The sequence below is a fragment of the Anguilla rostrata genome, chromosome 15 (genome assembly GCF_018555375.3).
Source record: "Anguilla rostrata isolate EN2019 chromosome 15, ASM1855537v3, whole genome shotgun sequence".
In the NCBI taxonomy this organism is placed as follows: Eukaryota; Metazoa; Chordata; class Actinopteri; order Anguilliformes; family Anguillidae; genus Anguilla; species Anguilla rostrata.
In genome coordinates, this window is record NC_057947.1 from 2,825,216 (window position 1) to 2,849,008 (window position 23,793).

Genomic DNA, 23,793 nt, shown 5'->3' on the forward strand with positions numbered 1-23,793 from the left:
TGGGGGGTTGGTAGGGGGGAGACCACCTTGTTCAGTACAATGGGAAAGGGGGGGTGGTGATGAAGCTCCAGTTTCACTTCAGCTCAAATAAAAGCTGTCCGTTTCACATGATGGAAAACGAGAACACACTTACTCAGCTCAGGGGGGGAACAGGACAGGAAACGGACGTGCGTTCCTCTGTTCCCCTATTCCGTGTAAATCACAGCTTTACCAAAAATAATCTTCATTGCACAAGGACAGTAGACTGAGGAGGGAAAAAAACAAAAAAAAAACAAGGTTTCCAATATTGTCTTTGTCAGCCATGATCTCTCTGCCACATATGGGCGTGTTTTGGGGGGGGGGGGTGGGGGTGGGTCGAGTGGGACGCAGGGGTGCTTACCCTTCTCCCTCAGGGGTGGTGGGGGGCTGGAGTTACCATGGGAACAGACAGCTTTCTGCCCGTGGCCTCTCCCTAAAAGTGAAACAGATGGTGGGAGGTGTGGGGTGCCTGGGATCGGGTGGAGCTGCGGGGTTACCAGTGTTCATGTTTCCATGTGAAAATACTTCCCTCCCAGTCCAGGGTACTGTACCAATATGTCACAGCATTCAAACTGCACATCTTATGCACTATGCATATGGTAAAAAGCAGCCAAATTAACAAAAAATATATTATTATTATTATTATTCTAATTTAATTTAGTAAAGTATTTTTCCTGAATGGCGCCTTCAATTTGTTTTTCATTAAAATCCTTTTTCTTAGTCTGTGTTATGTGACTGGGTTTTTATGTTTGTTATCTTTACGTACAATCGGCATGGAACACTCTTGCTGACTAATGGCGCTTCTCCACCGCCGTGCTGTGCCGGAATCCGTGCTCCCGCTTTGTTTTCTCCACTGCCACCTGACCCGTGCCGGGCCGCAGGTACCCGTGCCGATTTTAGCTCCTGCTCGGGGGTAGGGACCAAAGGTTTGAGTTTGCCTTTGATAATGGCCATCAATAATAGAATGTTTGATTTCATTTCATTATAAATTTAATTTTTGTATTTAGTTTAGACAAAAAAAGGTTAAGAAGCGTATGCTCAATTGTAACAAAATAAATAAATAAAATTATATTTCTTTCATGTCTATGACATATTCAGATATAGCCTAGACATTGAAACTATACTGAAAGGTGTCAGTTATGTAATGTTGTTGGTATGATGTCAATATGACTATCAACAGCTCTATTCACTCTCTATTTTTGCTGAGAACCACGCGTGAAAAATAGGCTCCATGCCGAAACGCTAGATGACGCGCTGCAGCAGCGAGGCTCGAGCCGCGCCTCAGCCGTGCGTCTCACGCAGGCTGTGTGGGCTGCTCTAACCTGCTAACATGGGCGCCGAAATGAGAAGCAAGAGGTTCCGTGACCGTCACACACACGCGAGGTAAGCGGTGTGGACCGGGCCTTAGCAGAAAAAGACGCTGCACCTAACGAAATGTTGTCAACAATTTCTCGTAATCTCTTGGAAAATACTATTATTATTGAGGACTTCTGGGCATAGCTAAGCCAAATGTTTGCTGATAGACCTATCTGACATCGTTCTCTGGAGCAAAACATAAGTGGATAGAACCTGATTTACTGTCTCTGTCTCTATCTACTGAACACAGATAAAGTGTCATCATTGCTATGTAAGTATTACTGCTCAAATATTTCGGTTATATACATTATTTATTAAATTGAGTGTCTTTAAATAAGTTAGTGGTATTATATAATGTGGATATTTCACACTAATGTTAGCGTTAGTTAGTCGTGTAATAGTTTTTGTGAAGCATGCAACAGTGATGACGAGAGTGTTGGAACATTGCCAAAAGTGGTGGTGGACGGTGAAAATTGTTTTCATATTGTCCCATCCCCATACAAGAAAACATATGAGAGTACGGAGTATAGAAATACATATGAGAGTTAATTATTAAACATTTAGGACGCTTACTCCGCTTTACTCCTCCCATGACTCCTCCTACCTTCACAGGTCTGTTGTGTATGGAGAAGCGCAACAGGGCAACCCGGCACGGGTAGGATACGAATGCTTGCCGTTCTGTACCGTGCCGTGCTGGTCAATGGGGAAGCGCCATATGTGTCAATAATGTTAGTCAGTCAATGAAAGCAGAGAGAGTTTTTAGATTAAATCTGGGTTTGGCATCATGTTGGCTAATTTTCACAAACGGATCTGAAGGGTCAGAGTTATTTGTGTCCAACTTAATGTGTTTGTGTGTGCGTTCTCCTCCTGGAATAGCTCTGTGGGTGAAAGGGCTTTTTGTGAGCCTGAGCTGGCTCCTGGAGCCACACCCTCTGGCCCCGGCTGAGTCATCAGCTCATGGACCCTCCTGCTATGTTACAGTTGAATTTCAGTTTTTAATGTTCCCGAAGTACTGTAAAATGTCTCTTTTCCTGAGTGAAACTTTAGGACTTGTACTTCTGTGGGGTCATGGACCTCTATGCGGTGTTTTCACCCACAGCTGTGTTGTGGATTGTCTGTGCACACTTTGTACTGAGATGATGCTGTGGATCAGTAGTGTTTCATAATCATCTTTATAAAATGCAAAGCATACATTTGATCCCTGAAAATGGTTACATCAAGTTGAACTGTTTTATCAACATCTTAACTATTTATTTGAAAGGAAATATGTTCAATGAATGTTATTAAATGTCATGTTTGAAAAAAAAGTTATTCCTGAATTGTTAGATGAGACAAACATTTCACTGTTTTGGGATTATTTGACTGTGGTTATAGATTTACATTGCGCAAATTAATCTGACCTGTAACATAATGGATGTAACTACACATTACAACATAGCATAGGGTTAAGTCTGGGAGTCCATAGTTTCATTCCAACGTTTTGCCAAATTTGTTGGAAAGAGACCAGGACACGGTGAACTCCATTCCTGGGGATCGTTACGACATGACTGCTTTGACCTGGCTATTTTTCACTTTTACTTTACGGTAGTGGCAGACAGTATATCACACTACGTAATGTCTGTGGTATTCATGATATTGGTTAGGTATCCATGTCGAGCCAATAAGGGTCCCTTGAAAGGTAACAGGCGTGTGTCTTCGGACGGCTGCGCTTGACTGACTCTCTGGTGAGCAGACACAGAGAAACAGGCACCAGGAGACAGCCCCCCTCTGGGGCTCCCTTCAAAGTCCAGGAAATGACCGACTCCACCTCACCTCCTCACTGTCCTCTTTGATGAGTACCATGTGTCCCCTCCCCCCCATCTCTACCCTCTAAACACACCTCTACCCCACCCCCACTTCCCCCCTCTAAACCCACCTCTACCCCTACCCTCAAAACACACCTTTACACCACCCCCATCTCCACCCTCTAAACACACCTCTACCCCACCCCCACCTCCACTCTATAAACACACCTCTTCTCCACCCCCACCTGCACTCTATAAACACACCTCTACCTCCACCCCCACCCTTAAAACACATCTCTACCCCACCCCACTTCCACACTCTAAACCCACCTCTACCTCCACCCCCACCCTCAAAACACACCTCTACCCAGCCCCCACATCCACCCTCAAAACACACCTATAATGCACCCCACCCTCTAAGTACATATCTACCTCTACCGCCCCCACCTCCACCCAAACAAGCCTCTACCCCCAGTGCCAAACAAACCTGTTCCTAGAGGGTTTTCACTCCATTCTCTAGTTTTTCACTCCAATTCTAACAAAGCACATCTCATCCAACTGCTAGAGATCTCCCCAAGCTGCTAATTAGTGGAATCAGGTGTGCCAAATTACAGTTGAAATGAAAAACCTACCAGATGGTAGATCTCCAGGAACAGAGTTGGATACCACTAATGTAAACACACCTCTATCCCCACCCCATCTCCACCCTCTAAACACACCTCTACCACACCCCACCTCCACCCTCTACACCCTTGTATGTGTGTCACACTGAATGATTTCAGATCTTTAGATAAAATCACTTATTTAATGACAAAAGTTACCAAACGCCCTTATCACCCATGTGAAATAGTAATTTCCTCCTTAGTTACTTAGTCAGCCAATTAACCTAATTTAATTAATATTTATATTTATATAATTTATATTATTTAATTTCAGCTGATTGAATACAGCCAGGCTTGTTTTCTGCCCTGTTAGATCAATACTACACTCATATTGAACCTGTAGATGTCTGGTCGTCCGTCCATGACTTGAAGCTGAAGTGTAATTGCGTTATACAGCAAAACAATGATCCAAAACACAAAAGCAAGCCCACGTCTGAATGGCTAGTTTGGAGTGGCCTAGTCAAAGTCATGACTTAGCCAAAAGAGATGTTGTATTAGTACCTGACACAAACTTCATACTCGAAAACCTATCAATTTGTCTGCAAAGAAGAGTGAGCTAAAATTTCTCCACAGCGATGTGAAAGACTGATATAAAATTATAGGAAACATTTGCTTGCAGTTATTGCAGCTAAAGGTGGTGAAACCAGTTATTAAGTTTAAGTTTCACATGGGTGATATGGATATTTAATGGCTTTTTTCTTAAATTAATTAAATAATAATTTTTAAAAAATGTGTTTTGTGTTTACTCGGGTTCCCTTTGTCTAATATTACATTTTTTCCAAGATCTGAAATTATTCAGTAAGATAAATATGCAATAATACAAGAAATCAGGAAGGGGCAAATACTTTTTTTCATCTTTTTTTCACTTTTTTTCACACAATTATGCCAAATTTAAACTGGGTGTTCAGTGTTTGCTAGTTAACAGTTATCTTAAACTTTGGTCTTGTATTTTCTCCTTCACGGTTTGTTTAACATTTAACCCTGTACATTTAACCCTCAGTAGGTTAACACTGGTTTTTGCACACACACCCACACACACACGCACACATATGTGTGCGTGTGTGTGTGTATGTGTGTGTGTACTTAGCACTACAATGGACTGACAAACGGTCCAGGGTGTATTCCTGCCTCAATGCCCAATGCATGCTGGGACAGGCTCCAGCACCTCCTGCAACACTGGCCAGGAATAAGCGGGCATAGATATTGGATGGATGGATATATGTACTTAGTTCGTTTCAGAAAGTATCATGATAAAAATATTTTGTTTTTATTAGGATTAAAGTTAATTGACTCTTATCAACAGGGAGGACGATAGTGTTATTGACTCCAGATCAACAAGAATTTGAGGGAATTACAGGGTAAGGTTGGAATGGCAGGTATGCCATCCACCAAGCTACACCTTGACGGGGCATGCCCCATACCTATACAGCACCGATAGTTTGGCACTTTTCAGGGTTTCCTACAGAAATCACCGGAATGACCACAGACTCTCAGCCCTAAAGAACATTCACTTTTATACCTTCTGCCTATATGGAAACACACAGAATTCAGATATAACTTCACAGGTTCACACAATAAAGCCCCAATCTTGGGTTATTTTGCATTTTCTCCTTCTTCCTGCTAATTTCATAATCACAAATTCCCCAGTCACACAATCAGTAATTCTCCTCATTGGACATTTAGCTACATCTGCCAATAACGACATCTGATCAAAGTCTAAATGGGCAGTTGACTGTCAGCAGATTATGATTGACACCACAGTCCCCCAATCCCTGTTTAGAAATGGTTGCTGATCTTCTCCAACATCTGGGTCCAACACTGTCTGCAACATCATTGTAGCTGATAGCGGAAAAAACTACAAGTTACAAAACTTCTTCTGGACGTGTTGATGGGTAATGTGCAAAATCGTGGTGATTTGAATGTTACTGTGAACATCTGGGGGGGGGGTATTTTTATTCCGTTCCCCAAGCAAAGACAAATTAGCAAGTGTCTTTTGTGGTTAAAGCTTTGTGGACAACCACACTCACAGCTTAATGTCAATACGTGTAACTCGAGTACCAGCAAACATCGTCGGTTATCAGACACGTCGGGTGTGTTCATGCGGGCTACATCTCTCCTGGCTGGAGTAGAACTCTCTGCTCCCCGACGATGTCACCAGTTCAAACCCTGTAAATGTTTGTGATGATCCCCAGCTGTCCCAGAATGCCTCACTGCTCCCTTTCTGCAAGGGCTTCTGCACAGTTCCTGCTTTGACAGCCAGTGAAAATTGCCTTTTTGGTGTGGACCCCTGTCTGACTGACTGAGCCAAGCAGAGGTCATCCTTGCTGGCCCCCATTTTGTAATGTGTGAGGATTCTCAGGTGATCTTCCGCTGACTAGCGATGACTGCAATAGAATACACTCTTTTGAACAGAGGGAGATAGGCATGCTGTCAAAGACTCAGAAACAAAGAGAGCTCATCAGAAACGTTTGCAGAATTCCTGAGGTTTTACTTTTCTGAGAAACCCAAAACAGTCGCAGTCAGAGACTGACACGTCACAGGCTATTCCTGGGCTGAATTCTGTGCATTATAATTACAGAAATACCTGTGGTGTGTTAAATACACAGTAGCACAGCTCCAGGGCTCTCATACTGCTACTGCTAGGCTAAACACATAAAAGCAGGACAGGACGTGGTCGTGTGTGTTAGCATGTCACAGCTAGCTTAATGTACAATTTACACTCCCGTCATTCAACTTCAAAAGTACACTTCACATGGCATTCTTTATGAAGTGAAGACAGCTTGTCCTTTGTTTTCCAGATCTTTGTCAACACAGAGTTTATGCAATTAGTCTTTTTCAGCTAAAGAGAAAAAGATAATGGAGGTGAATTAGCACTATTGACATTAGACGTAGGCTTCCGAAGTAGACCCAGTTTTTAGCAGAAGTATGTGATTTTCAAAGCTTTTTCAAAGGCAGGCATTTAAAATATTTTGAAAAATGAAGGCAACACTGTCAAACATTCTAAAAAAAAAAACCAAAAGTGAAGCTGAACTTCAGGAATCCATCCAAGAGGAGATGTAGGAAACTACATGTAACTGCGTATCACATTGCAAAACATGAAATATGTATCCCTCAGAACACTTCAGTTAGACAGAGAGCACTGTTCTCCATGTCTGTACATCTCTGCTTACAACACAATCATTTGGCATGTGCCAGATTTTAGATTGTAATGTAATGTAATGAGGGGCTTGCACCAACCTGAACCTGTTGGAGCTCCATAAAAGCACCCTCCCCGCCTCCACCACTGTAATCTCTGCCTCCTGCTCAGCTGGGACTCCTGCTCATCTGCAGGAGGAGAACCGCACCAGGTGTGTGCAAACATGCCGATAAACATAACTAAGGAAAGGACAGACCCTTTGACCTTCCTGTCCATAACTCTTGTCGCACTTGGAGTTCTCAGACACATGGACGATGGCATTTCAGTTCTTTTGTGTGAGGGGACAATGTACCCCCTTCTGCAGCTTTGGCTGTTTTAACATGACAAAGAGTCCCAGCTGGATGTAAACGGCGCTCCACTCAGGAACCCCCCAGTCCAACTTTGTCGACACCTTGACGGCTAGACGTGCCCCCCCCCCCAAACCAAACCCCCCCCCGAGCCGGATGGTCCATAAATATCCGCTTCAGTTCTCAGCCCTTTGTTCCCCCTTATTCACCACCAGCACTTCACCGTTGTGGAGGTCGTTCTCGGTTTCAAGGTGAACCGTTTAAGTTGTACGGTTAAGACATCGCTGCTGTGTGCTGAACTGCGTCTTCTGAGGACTGCCCAAGATGCGTGATACTAGATACGATTTTCTTTTAGCTATCAGTATTACGGGCTAGTTTTAAAAAGCAGCTGACGCTGCTCCCCAGGCTGGCGTGCAATTTGTTCCCATATTAAATAACCTTCCTTATTCAGGGCCATCAACCCATGAATGGCGGCTGTCAGGCGTAAAGCTGTAAAGAGATTGAAAGCTGCGAGCCCGTAAAGAATTTCGCATGTGCCGTTTATTGCACTCTTCTGGCATTCGCTCTATTGTGACAGAGTGAGGAGGGCCTTCTGAAGTCTGTCGGCATGCATCTGTTCGGCTGTTTGCACCTCATCGTAAACTTTTACCCCCGTCCTGCCAATGGGCCGGGCCAGAACAGAAGGATGGGTGGGGGGGGGGGGACACGCGGCCAACGGTGCGAGTCTCTTGAACTCTGACCTCTCCTGCCAGATAGAGCTCCTCTCCGGTCTTTCCCATTGACCATCACATCAGAAAACCTCTTGTACTCATTGGTCGACCTCTCTTAAGCAGGTTGAGCTTTTTTTTTTTTTAAAGTGAGTTTTTACCGTTGCAACTGAGATCAAACTGTCATCTGGATGTAAAGCTGCAAATCTTTGTGGAATGTTCGTAATCCTTCAACCCAGAAGACCCGTCCCCGGAAAACAAGCTTTCTATTTGACCGCTCTCGCCCCTAATAAACGCTGAGCTGGAAGATGAGGTTGCGTGTGCTCGTGACTCGGTCAGATCCGCCCTGCGGTGTCTCGGGCCCGCTGTGTGGTTCCGGTGAGAGGACACCCTCTGATCTGCCGCGGTCCTCCTCCTCCTGTTTGCTCTGCACACTCCACTGCCCGGGCGCTCAGTCCAGCCTGCGCAGCCGAGCTCGCTTCAGTACCCCAGTGCTGGGGCAGGGGGAGCCTCCCACACTCTGGCCTTTCTGACACGGAGAGGAGGCGCAGGATGGGCCTCTGAAACGAGCCAGAGCTGAATCCCAAAGCTGGGTCATCAGGACCTGACCACTCAATGTGTTAGAGCTCGGTGTGTTAGGGCTCAGTGTGTTAGAGCTCAGTGTGTTAGGGCTCAATGTGTTAGGGCTCAGTGTGTTAGGGCTCAATGTTAGAGCTCAGTGTGTTAGGGCTCAGTGTGTTAGGGCTCAGTGTGTTAGGGCTCAGTGTGTTAGGGCTCAGTGTGTTAGGGCTCAGTGTGTTAGGGCTCAATGTGTTAGGGCTCAGTGTGTTAGGGCTCAGTGTGTTAGGGCTCAGTGTGTTAGGGCTCAATGTGTTAGGGCTCAGTGTGTTAGGGCTCAATGTTAGAGCTCAGTGTGTTAGGGCTCAATGTGTTAGGGCTCAGTGTGTTAGGGCTCAATGTGTTAGGGCTCAGTGTGTTAGGGCTCAATGTGTTAGGGCTCAGTGTGTTAGGGCTCAATGTGGTAGGGCTCAGTGTGTTAGGGCTCAGTGTGTTAGGGCTCAATGTGGTAGGGCTCAGTGTGTTAGGGCTCAGTGTGTTAGGGCTCAATGTTAGAGCTCGGTGTGTTAGGGCTCAGTGTGTTAGGGCTCAGTGTGTTAGGGCTCAATGTGGTAGGGCTCAATGTGTTAGAGCTCGGTGTGTTAGGGCTCAGTGTGTTAGGGCTCAATGTTAGAGCTCAGTGTGTTAGGGCTCAACGTGTTAGGGCTCAATGTGTTAGGGCTCAGTGTGTTAGGGCTCAATGTTAGGGCTCAGTGTGTTAGGGCTCAATGTGGTAGGGCTCAATGTGTTAGGGCTCAATGTGTTAGGGCTCAGTGTGTTAGGGCTCAGTGTGTTAGGGCTCAGTGTGTTAGGGCTCAGTGTTAGAGCTCAATGTGTTAGGGCTCAGTGTGTTAGGGCTCAGTGTTAGAGCTCAATGTGTTAGGGCTCAGTGTGTTAGGGCTCAATGTGTTAGGGCTCAATGTGTTAAGGCTCAGTGTGTTAGGGCTCAGTGTGTTAGGGCTCAGTGTGTTAGGGCTCAGTGTGTTAGGGCTCAGTGTTAGAGCTCAATGTGTTAGGGCTCAGTGTGTTAGGGCTCATGTGTTAGGGCTCAGTGTGTTAGGGCTCAATGTTAGGGCTCAGTGTGTTAGGGCTCAATGTGTTAGAGCTCAGTGTGTTAGAGCTCAGTGTGTTAGGGCTCAGTGTGTTAGGGCTCAGTGTGTTAGGGCTCAGTGTGTTAGGGCTCAATGTTAGGGCTCAATGTGTTAGGGCTCAGTGTGTTAGGGCTCAGTGTGTTAGAGCTCAGTGTGTTAGGGCTCAGTGTGTTAGGGCTCATGTGTTAGGCTCAGTGTGTTAGGGCTCAATGTTTAGAGGCTCAGTGTGTTAGGGCTCATGTGTTAGGGCTCATGTGTTAGGGCTTGTGTAGGAGCTCATTTGGCTCAATGTGTTAGGACTCATGATGGTAGGGCTCAAGTGAGCTCAAGTGAGTGATGTGTCAATCACTGGCTTCCACACTGAGAAGCACATGGAGCAATGCAGGTTGGACTTTCACTTCATACCCAACTCCTCATTTCTATTTTTGTGAAAAATAGATGAAGATTTGGAAGCATCAGACAGAATACTGAGAAACCTCCTGAGCTACACAACAAAAAATGTGAAAAATTAATAAAAGTTCTTCCAACAGGATAGCCAAGTCCAGTGCATAACCAGAACTACATAGCGGTAATTACATGAGTTCTATTTTTAAATGAAAGCATGACCTCGAATTAATTTTTAAAATGGATCTGAGGGCTTTGATCTTCCCACAGACACAGTGGGAGAAGAGGTCTGGTAAATATGTCCCTCCCAAATGAAGCTAAGGTTAAGAATAAAGCAGCAGTCCATTCCTGCATCCGTTAGTGGTTCTGACGCACCGGGGCCTTTCTGAGCTGCATACAGTGCCTTACGCAGCAGTAAGTACCACAGGCCTGACTGCTGCCTCGTTGAAAAAACGGAGCGAATTCTGCGGGACTCTCCAGTTACAGGGACCAGGAACGATAGGTGAGTGCTGTCAAGGGCACAGATGCAATCCAAACAAATAAGTGGGATTTCGGCTAAAGGAGCTTTCAACCTGCGCCAAAACTTTGATCAAGTTTCATTCCACCAGAGAAAGGAAAGACGTGGTCTCAGAGTTCAGAGTTTTCCTTCTCCTGTGTTGTTTTTTTCCCCCCTTCAAGTCAGTGCAGCATGGAGCCCACAAGGAAAACACCTCCTCTACAAGTCAAATTTCATTCACAGCACTTAAGACCCCATTGTGCCGTCGGATTATTATGGAGGAATATAGTATAATAAGCAATAAATGGGCCTCCTGCTTTGACAATACTTCACCAAGTAGTGAGACACGTTAAACTGCATTCTCAGCTCGTGCTCTGGGCTTATTCTTACAGTCCGTTCTAACTGTCCTCTCGCGCGTCTCTGCACTGTAACGGATCTACACTGGCAGGCCTGGGAAAGAGATCTGAATCTCTCTGTGGCCGCGACGGCAGAGCTGCCTTTTATCGCAGATCAAGGCGGGGGGACGCAAGTCTGCGCACGCAGCCCTCGCCGCCGCCGCTTTCATCCCCCGAGCTGGCGGCCAGGAGCGATGTTTCGGTTACCCAGACGCGCCGTCTCACGGCACACGCGGGCCCGTCCCTGCGCCGCCAGCGCAGCTGCAGCTCTCCAGATCGGGGGAAGAGATTAGGGACCTGGAGCTTCACCTTCGCGCACGCTCGCAGGAGCTGCGCTGTGAACGTCGCTCGCCGCTTCCCGTTCGCTGTGCGCTGGGCTCTGCAGATGTTCGCCTTACTGACAGCTCTCTTTCAGCGCTTGCCACGGACTTACTCAAATAGTGTCGCAATGCCCCTGCTAAGATGCGCGCACCTCGAAGATGCCTTGGGCGTCACCGCGGTTGACGAACAGAAAGCCTTTGTTGGAGATTGCACTTGTTTTTTTGTGCGTCTGAGTCACACGTGCTGTGCTGAGAGGCACGTGAACGGTGTTGTTGGAATCCCCGAAGGAACGCCGCGGAAGAATCTGCCTCCGCAGCGCTCGGACGCTTGACCTCTGACCTCCTGAGTCAGCGATTCCAAAAACCTCCTAAAAACACGCGTTTGTGTGCAGATGTGCATTTATCATTTTTGTTCCATTTGAAGATGCAGTACAAAGTCATTAAAGAAAGAATTTGAAAGAAGAAATCCCAGCACACTTACAATTACGCTGACCACGGTTGTGAGTGTTGGCTCAAGGAGGACCCAGAAGGCCATGCTAAACAGCACTTATTAACCCTTGTGTTCAGTTTGGGTCAAACTAAACAATTAGTACATTTTAGTAAAATAGGAATGATTCTTTAGAGTGACTGAACCAGGGTAAATTTGGTTCTTGTTTTGTATTTTCATTTACCGTTCATCGTCTGTATTTGCCTTGTCTTTTTGCCTATATTGTTTCTTTGAATATAACAAAAAACATGAAAAATGTGAGTTCAAAACAATAAATATCAATACGGCATGATTGTTGTTTCAGTTTAATTCACAGACACAATTTACATAGATTTATAAACGCCATGCCTTCAATATAGTGGATTCGTTAAATAAATAAATAAATAAATAAATAAATAAATAAATAAATAAATAAATAAATAAATAAATAAATGACATTGGAATTGTTAAATGTGGTCTAGCAAAGGTAAATGGCAACCATTAACCATATATAGTTTAATCTGATTGGAATTGAGATGATAATATATATTGAGCAGTGCTGCCCAACATTGTTCCTGAAGGTCTATCATCTTGTAGGCTTTCATTTCAACTAATTTGGCACATCTGATTCTATTATTTGATTCTAGCATTTCAATGAGGATCTCTAGCTGTTGAATGAGGTGTGGTTTTTTAGGGTTGGAATGAAAACTTGCAGGATGGTAGAGCTCCAGGAACAGGGTTGGGCATTCCTGATATGGAGTATTTTTGCAGTTTTTATTTTAGTATTGCTTTAAAATACCAATAATTTCCTGGGTATATTTAACCCTGACTAACAGTTTCACTGATGCTGATAAGTGAACAAAAGACAAGTGTTAAAAATACTCCATATTTTTCTAGGTCTGAGCTGTTAGACACAGCTCAGCAATGCTAGACTACTGCCCCAGGGCAAGACCTGAAATTTAGGAATGGAAAAATTGGTGTCACCACATTATTTAGCCTCAAGTCAAAACTACAACAACACAACTATTGTAAAACTTCCATATGATCAACATTCTGGTAAAAAATGTAATAATGTATAACATTATTATTATTATTATTATCGTAATTTACACAATTCTTCATACTTGGGTCAGAAGTCACTATGTAATTTCTAATTAATCAAAATGACAAAATACAATATTTTAAAAGGTAAAACCATCCGTTTGGCCAACAATAAACTCTATCCCCACAGTCACTTATTCGGTTTTCTGTCGCAGAACAGCGGTAAACTGATTTTAGAGAAGGATAGTTTTAGGAACTGACCTTTTTCTTTTTTTTTTTTTACAGTTTCCTTTTGCTAAATTGAGCCTTTCCAGGGACGGCCCTTGGTATTGCTAAAGACAGGATTATGTAAAATGGACTACCATCAGTCACCTCAAACTCAAATCCACATAAAACCTTATGGTCCAATGTATCTGTTTGTTTTCTCGTGTTTATTATTACCTAAAGTATGCAACGAATTAGCGTGCGGTTTTGCGGCCAATTAACATAATGAAGGGGTTAGTAAGCAGGGTTTTTACTGCTGCTCAATCAGTGTGCTGCCTAGTTTGATTCCAGATGTATGCTAGCTTTGGCAGGCATACAACAGCCAGGGATCCAGGCCTGCCACAGCACAGCTGCCACACTGGAATGGAGTCTCAGTTCCAGAGGTGGGCGGCAGTGTAGCATAATGGATAAGGAACTGGGCTTGTAACCAAAAGGTCATAGGTTCATAGGTTTAATTCCTGGGTAGGACACTGCCGTTGTACCCTTGAGCAAGGTACTTAACCTGTATTGCTTCAGTACATATCCAGCTGTATGAATGGATACAATGTAAAATGGCATGTAAAAGTTGGGTAAGTCGCTCTGGATAAGAGTGTCTGCTAAATGCCTGTAATGTAAAGAGGTGAAGCTGAGAGCTATACCAGGCAACAGAGGCATATACGTTTCCTGTCTGAATGGAGAGCCAGTTCTCCAGTCAGACATATTTCTGTGGTACAGAGACTTATATAAGTGATATTTAGCGCACAGCTGCTGAACACAAGAAATAAATGTGTACCATCTCTCTTGGGGAAACAAAGCGCTGAGTCTTCCATTTCAACAGCTTGGAAAATATCTCTCAGCTTTGCGTGACAGGAAGTGACATCGCATGTCTGACTGAGAAGCACAGGATCAGGAGGAAATGTCAAGATGTTGTAACACAGCATCGAAGAAATTATTTTTTAGAATCCACAAAAACAAGAAGAGATTCAAATTGAGCTTTAGCCATCTATATGTCCTGTATTGAAAAACAGTACTATCAGTAGGTACCAGTTTAGAAGGTGAATTCTATAACCCATCACAAATATGTATAAAAACAGCAGTCTCTAAGAAATGATAATTACTGCCTTCTCTGTGCTCATGCCCCTCCTCCCGTCAATCCCTTACAAGTGTTTTTCTGTTTCCTGTCAGCATTTCCAGACGTTTGATCAGCTAAGTCCTGTCCTTAAAACACAACTTCACATTTTAATAATCTATAATCTAATGTACTGTATGAATAGGCAATGTAAGACATCACAGCCATGAGAAACAAAATTTTTTAGGACCAGTGTTTGAAGTCAATTAATTTCAATTCTGTCAAATCAGGAAATTAACTGGGTTTCAATTTATTGATGAAAAAATCCTCATAGAACATCTTGGTCATTTTTCAATTTACTGAACTGTGCTGAATTTAGATTTAATTGACCACAAAATGTCTAATAATGCAGGACTCATATATCGCATTACATATCCATGACAGGTGTTACGGCCCTGGGACGTAACAACAGGTGCTACAGAAAATGTGAAAAGCTTGCAGTTGAATATCAGATGGTAAAACATGCTCAACTGCAGCTTTTATCATTAAGCAGTTATAACTATAGCGTACAGTACAGTTTTATAGTATGACTTTGAGTACAGTTTTACAGTATGACCATGAGTCCAGTTTTACAGTATGGCCATGAGTACAGTTTTACAGTATGACCATGAGTACAGTTTTACACTATGACTTTGAGTACAGTTTTACAGAATGACCATGAGTACAGTTTTACAGTATGACTTTGAGTATAGTTTTACAGAATGACCATGAGTACAGTTTTACAGCATGACTTTGAGTACAGTTATACAGCATGACTTTGAGTACAGTTTTACAGAATGACCATGAGTACAGTTTTACAGCATGATTTTGAGTAGTTATACAGCATGACTTTGAGTACAGTTTTACAGTATGACTTTGAGTACAGTTTTACAGGATGATCATGAGTACAGTGTTACAGTATGACTTTGCGTACAGTTTTACAGTTTGACTTTGAGTACAGTTATACAGCATGTCCACAGGTACAATTTTACAACTGTTTTATTGCAGAGTCCCTCTTCTGGAACATACATGGGCTTTTTTCTTTCATAAACTTACGTGGCAGCTTGTAAGTCAGAACAAAGTGTAACTCAGATTTTCTGTGGAATCAGCTGCACAACTTGACTAAATTTGAGGTTGGGAAATACAAATAAAATTGCGTAACCAGCGTAACCTTGGTACACCATGGATTTCAGCTGACACATTGTCTGTTCAGAGATAGCTTCACAAGGAACATATATATCATATTCATGTTTATGCCATTAAAACATAAAAATACTGGAGAAACAGACTGAGTAACCTGTTTTGACTTCTAGCCAACTATTGAAGAGAGATTTGTGAAAATAGGCTGTTACTTAACCAATTTATGGCCTTTCTCTCTCTGGATATTTACCAAACTGCACTCTGGGGTCCACATTAAACCTCATTGCTCTGTTCCTTCCAGATGCCCCCCCCCCCTCCTGTTAAGGACTGAAACAATAGAGGTGATTGTGAGGGAAACTCGAGAGGCTTTATTTGGGGGGGGGGGGGCAGTCTGACTTTCACATGGAAGCATCAGTGACAATCACGGCGAATTTGAGGAGGTACATGAACAGGACCAGATACAAGGGAGGGTGGGGTGAAGGGGGGTGGGGGGGGGTGGGTATTCACAAAAGCCTGAGGCTCTCATCATCAATGATAAGGATAGTAACTTGGCTCTTCAGACAGAAGAAGGTTTTCTGTTTCAATCCTTGGTTGTGCGTCACAAAGCAGAAGACAAACAAAATATGGGCATTGTAGTTGCATTAGGTTACAGTCTCCACCACAGCCTTCTGCCAGTTCACTCAACGCTTGACAGTCCAGGACGTCGGTGGATGTGTGTGGTGGTGGAGCCCTGGAGAGAATTCAAAAGGAAACAAACCTTCACATTAAAGGGGTAGTTCACTTTCTGGAGTTTTTAAAAAATATATTACATCAGTTGAAATGCATGTTTTCAATGGGCCCAGACAGTTGTGTTGTGCCATGAAGGATATTTTAGACACTTTCCAGAAGTTTCCGCTGACATGCCGGCTTTCATATGGGTGGGAAAGCGGCATTGCTATGGGCCATGGTTTAAAGCAAGCTATAAATATGAACACATTTATTTAGTGGTGTTTATTCACATTATTGCTATTGTTATAATTAACCCATAATTAATAATGACATATCTGACAGCTGTTATCCATTGTGCAATAATTACCTGGTTAGAACATGTACACCAAGTCAGACGCAATGTTAGCCAGAAAGCTAAATTTAACCAGTTCATTCATTCATTCTGTTCATTCAAGAGGACTTCAGATCCCTGCTAATATGCTCCTAACTTCTGGCTAGCTAGCAAGTGAACAAACTTGGAAAAATACGAAACGCTGCTACTAATAGACAATATAAAAGCACTGTGCGTAATGGGATTTTTAGGTTTATAGACTCAGACTTTGTTGTAGCTGACTGTAAATATCTATTTCAGCCTTCGAACTTCCTCCCTGTGGCACTGCTGCAACCACCCCTCCGTCTGGCGAACCGGTTCCACACCTGATCAAATGATCGCTTTTATTTTGTTTCATTTTTTGAGGGGGTGGATGACCGATGTGGGTTATGAGGGGATATGGAATACCCATTGTGATGTGAAAAACAATGACTGGACCAAATGTCTTTAAGGTAATTATTGGCGGGGATACTCCCAGAATATTGGTGGGGACATGTACCACCTGACCCTCCATAAATCTAAGCCAACAGTATCGTGCTTATTCAACTTATTCCAAGCTCCAACCACAATAGAAAAAAATAGAACAGTGAGCAGGACTAGAACTCTTTGTTTCCTTTGTTTTCCTGAGTAAAGAATCTAATCTTCCAGACTAAGATTTCAGGCCTGGAGACGAAACCCAATAGGGCAGACATTGTTCAGTTCCTTCATATTCAACCAGGTCCTGCTTTACAAAATGGGCCTGCTGTTTATAAGTATAACCCCTTAACTCCTGGGTTCAGTCAATACTACCCCTAAATTGTGGTAAATCGCCTGTCAATGTCCATGAATATAGGAGGGAAAGTTACGGAAGTGAAAAGATAATATCTCTTGGTATCACATCACCCTCACTAATGTGACAAATTAGATGTTTCTATTTTTGGAAAACCATTACTATAGATAAAAATGAATTCTTACTGGATACACCAGGGGCAATCAGTTTATTTATTTGAGGGGATGCATAAAATCTCTGATGATTTACTGTAATAAGGTTCAAAAACCACAAAGCACCCTGTTCGTACGCATACATATGCTTCCTTCAGAGAGTGAATGGAGGACTTCCAGTGACCTGAAACCTGAGAGAGTAAACAGGTAGAGCCCCTGCAGCTGCAGCCACAACAGTCCCTGCAGAGGGAAGGATGTCTCCGCCCACGAGAGAGTGGAAAGCTCTGAATATTTCACCCGTTAGATCTGTTGTAGCACTGGTTCAAGGCAACCTGTCTGCTGGGCTGTTTATTTTCTGAAGGAGTGTTTGGATGAGGCCAGATAGGCCGACTGCCTGGCCACAGACGGGCCTTGGAGGTGAGGTGCATTGTGGGAGACAGCAGGACTCTACTGAGGGCCCAGGATCAGGTAGATTTCCAGGGAAAATACAACAGCCTTTTTCTTTGGGACTGTCTAGGGTGCCATGGAGACTTGGTATTTGTGTTGGAACCATGCCTGTAATTGATAGGGGCCCTGGTCGTAGACAGACCCCAAGCTCTTTCTCTCTCTCTCGCTCTCTGTATCCGTTTCTTTCTCTCCTCCCTTTCTGGATCGCTGTCTCTTTTTCTCACTCTCACTCTTTCTTTCTCACATTCTATGGCTCTTGCTCTCTCCCCCTCTCCTTCTTTCCCTCCCTCCTTCTCTCTCTTTTTTATAATGATTGGCCGGCTTCCTCCAAGAGTACGTCTGCATACCAGGACCATGTGACAGCAGCCAGGAAGGTGTACCTTTACCATTTATGTATCCTGCACTTTCAACATCCTTACCACTTCCAGATTCTCTGGTATTCTATTACATCCCTCCATGTCAAACTTCATGTCTTTCTTATCCCTGCTCATTTTAATGATGCTAATTTGTCATGCATGGCCTTCCTGGCATTACAGCCTATTCAAGCTCACATGAAGAAGATTCCTTCTGCGAGTTACAGAGCAGGGCAGCGCACTCGGGGGGTCCATCAGGAGAGCAGACTCCATGGGGTGAATTATCTCCCCCTGAACCAGATAAGAAGGAATAGCTGAAAAGCTTCGTCAGGAATTGGAGCAGGTTATCTGAATATTATTTATTGCCCAGCCAGTGTGGCAGCTCTTTCCTGTTCCTATGCTATTTAGCAACCATCTTTCTCACGTGATTTACAAGGCCCGTCCTGCGGGCGTGGGAGATGGCAGCCTCCTCTCGAGCTGGGGCCTGTCCACATTGAGCAACATCTGTTGCGTATCGTGTCAGGTTAGTGACGTGTGTAAAAATTGTTTTGCTACGGTGAAGTTATCCTTTGGTTCTTCCCACAGACAAATATTTGAACAGCTGTTCCACTGCCATGCGAATGCCTTGCTTAGACACATTTTTTTTTTGCATAAAGGATAGGGCTCCTTTCTCTTTCCGCATACAGGGAGCGGGTTAAACTCCCAGCCTGGAGAGGAAATCTGTGCTTGGTGAAGGCACCCAGGTATTTGGGCTATCTTTATAACATGCGGAAGGCACAAGTCTCGTCCTGTCTACAGTACATACACTCAGGGAGGCAGTCTGACATTTTCAGTCGCTCCCTTCTCTCTACCACACGCACACACACACACACACACACACACACACACAAAAACATGTAGGCTGGACTGACTCAGGCACATAAAAATAATCCAGCTGGCAGCCCCTGATAATGTCCATTTGTTCCAAACAGCTTGGAATAGGGCTAAATTCACAGATTCTCCACACTCATTCCTGTCCTCCCTCAGGACACAGGCTAACACGGATTGCTCCAAACTTCTTCTGCAATTGTGCAGGAAAAGCTAATGAAGCTTTGTGAAATTCCATTTATTGTTAATACTTAAACACCATTGAACACCTCTGTCCCATCCCACCACACAGACAAGTTGAACACAAAACAATCTAAATTTAAGAAATAATTATAATAATAATTATAATACATACATAATTAAATTATTGAATTCGGCTGTTGCACAATTTACGTTTTAAAAACAAAAGAAGGTGAGGGTGTTTATTGAGTTTTCTCCAAGTTAAGATGTTGTTTGATTCCCCCTTTTCCAACGAGGACAAGAAGACCGGTCTCCAGCAGAGCTGCACTAAGGGCCAAAGGTCAGAAGATGAGAGTAGCCAGTTGTGGCTTACAGAGGTTCAGTTTGGGAGGGGTGGAGGGGAGCGGGGGGCCGGGATCCTAATACAGCTAATAGCACAAGAGCACAGTGGTCTCAGCAAGACATTTCATTACTTTTGAAAGACTCCAGAATTCATCAAAGCCAGGATATGGCCAAAGCATGCGTTCTGAGAATGGGGCCTGGCAGCCTCACATGTGTCTCATATAGGATCCCCCTCCAGGGGCATTTCTGAACATGTCATTCGGCAGATATGAAGCCTGTGAAGAACATTGAGCTGAATAAGAATGCAGCAGGTGCAGATGGAAGAGGACAGAAAGCGCTGGAAGTCATCTGGGTGTGCCATGCTAATGTCTTTTTCCCATGCAGCTTTTACATCAGGCAAGCACTGACAGTTCAGAATAAGTGGGAGGCGCTCCGGTAAATTAGCATGCTTGTATGCAAATTGGACCTTCCAAATCCAGGTGGGGCTGGAGATAACAAAATTTAAATAAATAAATAATTTATTTTTAATTTAAGGAAAAAAATGTGAATACACAATGAAAATGGTGAAACTAATCAAACTGCAGCATCGCAGTGTCAGCAATAATAAGTTGTAGACCATCTGCAGTGCCTGCGTAAGATATAACACTTATTGCATATCTCATATCTTAGTTGCATCAATACTGAGATAGCTAAGCAGTTTGGTCTCAATATGTGCCATGTTTATTCAGTTTAGCAAGTGTCATCACATAGGTGCTCAACTGAATGCAGAGTTTGGCTACCATTTTGCTACGACAGTACAGCTGCAGTTTTTGCAAAAAGAATTGAATAGATGGCTAGCTATACAGAACATGCAGTGATTCCATTTGGACCCTGAATCAAATGGAATTTTTATACTTATTTTACGAGTGACAGCCAACCTAGTATAACGCTGGCTTGCTATTTGACTAGAGTGAGAGGAACTAGCGTGAAGGTCTCGTTACTTGGTAGTATGTAAGGTTTAAGCTATTTGCTGAAATTGTGAAGTAAAGTTTCCATGGTATTGTAAACAAATCTTCATGGTGGTGGTTATTTTCCAGATATTAGTCTGACCCTCGTGTGTTGCCAGAGAAACAGCACCTCTCTTGCTCTTACCTTTTAAAATTTGAATCTAAATCATTTAACAAAATACATGAATGCTTGTTTTAATTTTTTCACAAGTGATCACGTTATAAATGGCACAATCCATGACGTGATGCATGGGATGATGTTTCCTCACTGCCATGTCATGCATTAAAATCATAACATAAATATAACATTCATTGTAAAATGTTTATATATTTAGCTAAAATATGAACATTTGGTGACATGGTATTTATACTGAATTGCAAAAGAAAGTATTGCAGCTCCTATGCTGTATCTGTTTTTCCCCCATCTCTACAGCCGAAATATGTACCCCGACCCCCCCACACCCTGCCACACTCCCATGTCTCAATGGAAATTGAGCACCATCCAAATTGGGATTACAGACATTGGCTAAAACTACTGGGGTGGTTTAGTGAACAAAAGCTATTGTTGAATGAATCATACTTTTCCCCATCAAATACTGCAGGGATCAGAAAGGAAAAGGTGCTCCATCCAGCTCCTGTAAGAAAGAAAGTTTATATTTAATTGTCTGAGGTGTGAAAGCGTGCTATTCCATCAAAGTGGATGATTGAGCCCCTTAACATTACAACTCACTGAGAAGGGATCATTACCTCTGTTATGTGACATTATGACTGAACATCCATCAACACCGACACAACCATCAACATCCTGGTCAGGGTCACAGGGGGGTGCTGGAGCCTATCCCAGCATGCATGGGGTGAGAAGTAATCGCAGGGCACACATGGGCAATTTAGAGTCTCCAATTAGCCTACCTGCATGTCTTTGGACTGTGGGAGGAAACCGGAAATACTGGAGGAATCCCACGCGGAACATGCAACATGCAAACATACAAACTGTATGGCGACAACGCAAATGTAAAATGTGTATACATTCACCCACCACCATTATGCCGCCCTTATGAGTAAAAACAGTTTTTTAAAAAAGTGCAAAAAAGGATTGCCAACATTAAGCTAAGATGTTTGCATAGTGCTATACAAACAAATTCTGCTTGCCACATGAGATATTCAGGATATTGTGCTACACAATGCTACAGTACATTAAGGATAGTGCATATAGGATATCAGCCTCACTAATATACAACCAGTCCTGTGGGCATCATAACAACACACTTTATAGACAACTGATAGCAAGCAACTTGTACATGTGTTTATAGCAAAGCCTAGCGGACTTGCAAACAGCAGGCTAAACGAATAGAAATACACACGTCTGAGCCACAGATATCAAGTGGCAGCTGAAGTTTTCAGGATATATCTTTGGATGTTGGATTCAGTTTCCTCCGGAGTGTCAAACCCCTTCTGGTTTCCATTATGAAACACTCTGAAGCCTGCCGAGGACGCCAAGCGGAAATTCACCCCCTGATGACCCCACCGCATTCATGATGTCATTAAAAGCTGCTCTCCTCTTCACAACAGCTACACTGAAGTTTGGGAAGTGTAGTCATTTCTGCCCATCGCAGTGCAAAGTCCCGGACTGCCCAGCTGTTCTTCAGGGTGAAAACAATGCAACACATTTCCACCTGGTTTCAGTCCAGGGTGCACTGATCTGTGTGTGCTGTCTGAAAGAGGCTTGCTGTTCAGTTCAAGCAGATTCTTCAGTGGTGTAGCAACAGATTCCCTAAGCTTTTCGAGTTTTCCTCAATCACAGTTATTCCCAAGTTGTTCCGATATCATATTCTGCTGTGTATTATTCCTATACCATTATATGGCAGTTACCTCTGCGGAGTTTCTGGAATTTAGTCTCAAGGGAGTGTCCTCTATTCTACTGCCGGCTTGTGGAAAATAACGCGTAGGCCAGTTTAGAGGGAGCGTTACGTGCATATTGCGCCCGACAATAAGCAGCTTATTTTTGTGAATTATAGGCAAATGATATTCGAATATATTTGAACGCTAACAAATTACAAAAGCTAATATTCAAACTCAATTTCATGGCAGTTTTGACAGCCTTATTAGATACTGTGCTGGTTGAACTGAAGGATTGCACAATGAAAATCGAACTGGGAATGTGAAGCATGCACAATAATTTAACTTTGTAAATTCAATAGAAGCACAATAAGTGGTGGTTAAACTATGATTAAGTAATCATTTTGTAGGGATGTCTGAATTCCTACACCTCTCTGAGCAGTCCCCAGAAAGATACTATTTCACTTTTTGAGGAGTACAAAACAATATCACTGCATGCATAAAATTTGCTGAATCCGAACCAACTGTTTTGAATTTAGTGTGGGTATCATATTTTAAGCCTACCTATAAATTCCATATAAAACCTATACAATGGTATAAATAAATCAATGAAATCATTAATTACTTAATTAATTACAAAGTAATTTACAAATTACATTCATTGACCATCAACACACAAAGTAATGCCCAACTTGACAGAGTTGATAAATGCACACTGAAACAAGTCACACAGGGTTATTTTCCATATGTTAACCTGTGTTAAAAGATACGTTCCAGTGCGTCCCTTTGCTGTATATAAGACTGACACACAGGAAAAACAGGATACCCTACCTATTCCCCAGTGAGTCTGATTAAAAAAAAACAATTCACAGAGACGGATTCCTCAGTTTACCCTGGGAGTAAGAACATAATGTTCTGCTTTAGTAAACAAGAATGTCATGGATTCAGCTCTGCTACCTTCAATTGTCACTGAAGAAACTAGCTCCTATCCTTCCAGGAATGACACGAATATCAGAAAAGATATTCATCTAAGTTAAGGTTAAGTTGGCGACTTTGCTGAACACTGTAATGCCAGGACAAGGTGATGCCATGCAAATCTAAAGCTATTGGTGTCTATGTTACACGGGGAATCGGGATTAACTTTCACAAGTGTGTCACGTCATATGAATGAGGTGTCTCCTCAGACAAAGGGATCTAACTCAACCGAATAAACAATATCTGAAACAACAGTGAAAGAGTGATCTTCTGTAACCAGTGGAATAAGCCAAAGGTTTTTGGAATAAGCGAATGCTTGAGAGCTGGAAAAGAAAAGTGGCAGTCTTATCATCAAAGCTTGCCCGGCAAAGGAGGGTGGAGATTTCAGTCATCCCATAGTCAGTATGAGACAGATAATGCACTGAGGTAAAAACCTGAGCTGTTTTGCGGGGACGTGCACAAAGGAAGCTGTTGTTCTCACGGCTCGTATGATTTAAAAAAATATAAGATCTTGCAG

General features: G+C 43.1%; 1 long non-coding RNA gene across 1 annotated transcript; it reads right to left on the reverse strand.

The window, feature by feature from the left end:
* Nucleotides 1-14,357: 14,357 nt before the first annotated feature.
* Nucleotides 14,358-21,981, reverse strand: LOC135240827 (uncharacterized). Its single transcript, XR_010325798.1, has 3 exons — nt 21,213-21,981; nt 21,046-21,100; nt 14,358-16,021 (listed from the first exon to the last, which is right to left on the reverse strand). It is a non-coding gene; the product is annotated as an uncharacterized LOC135240827 (long non-coding RNA).
* Nucleotides 21,982-23,793: the final 1,812 nt, after the last annotated feature.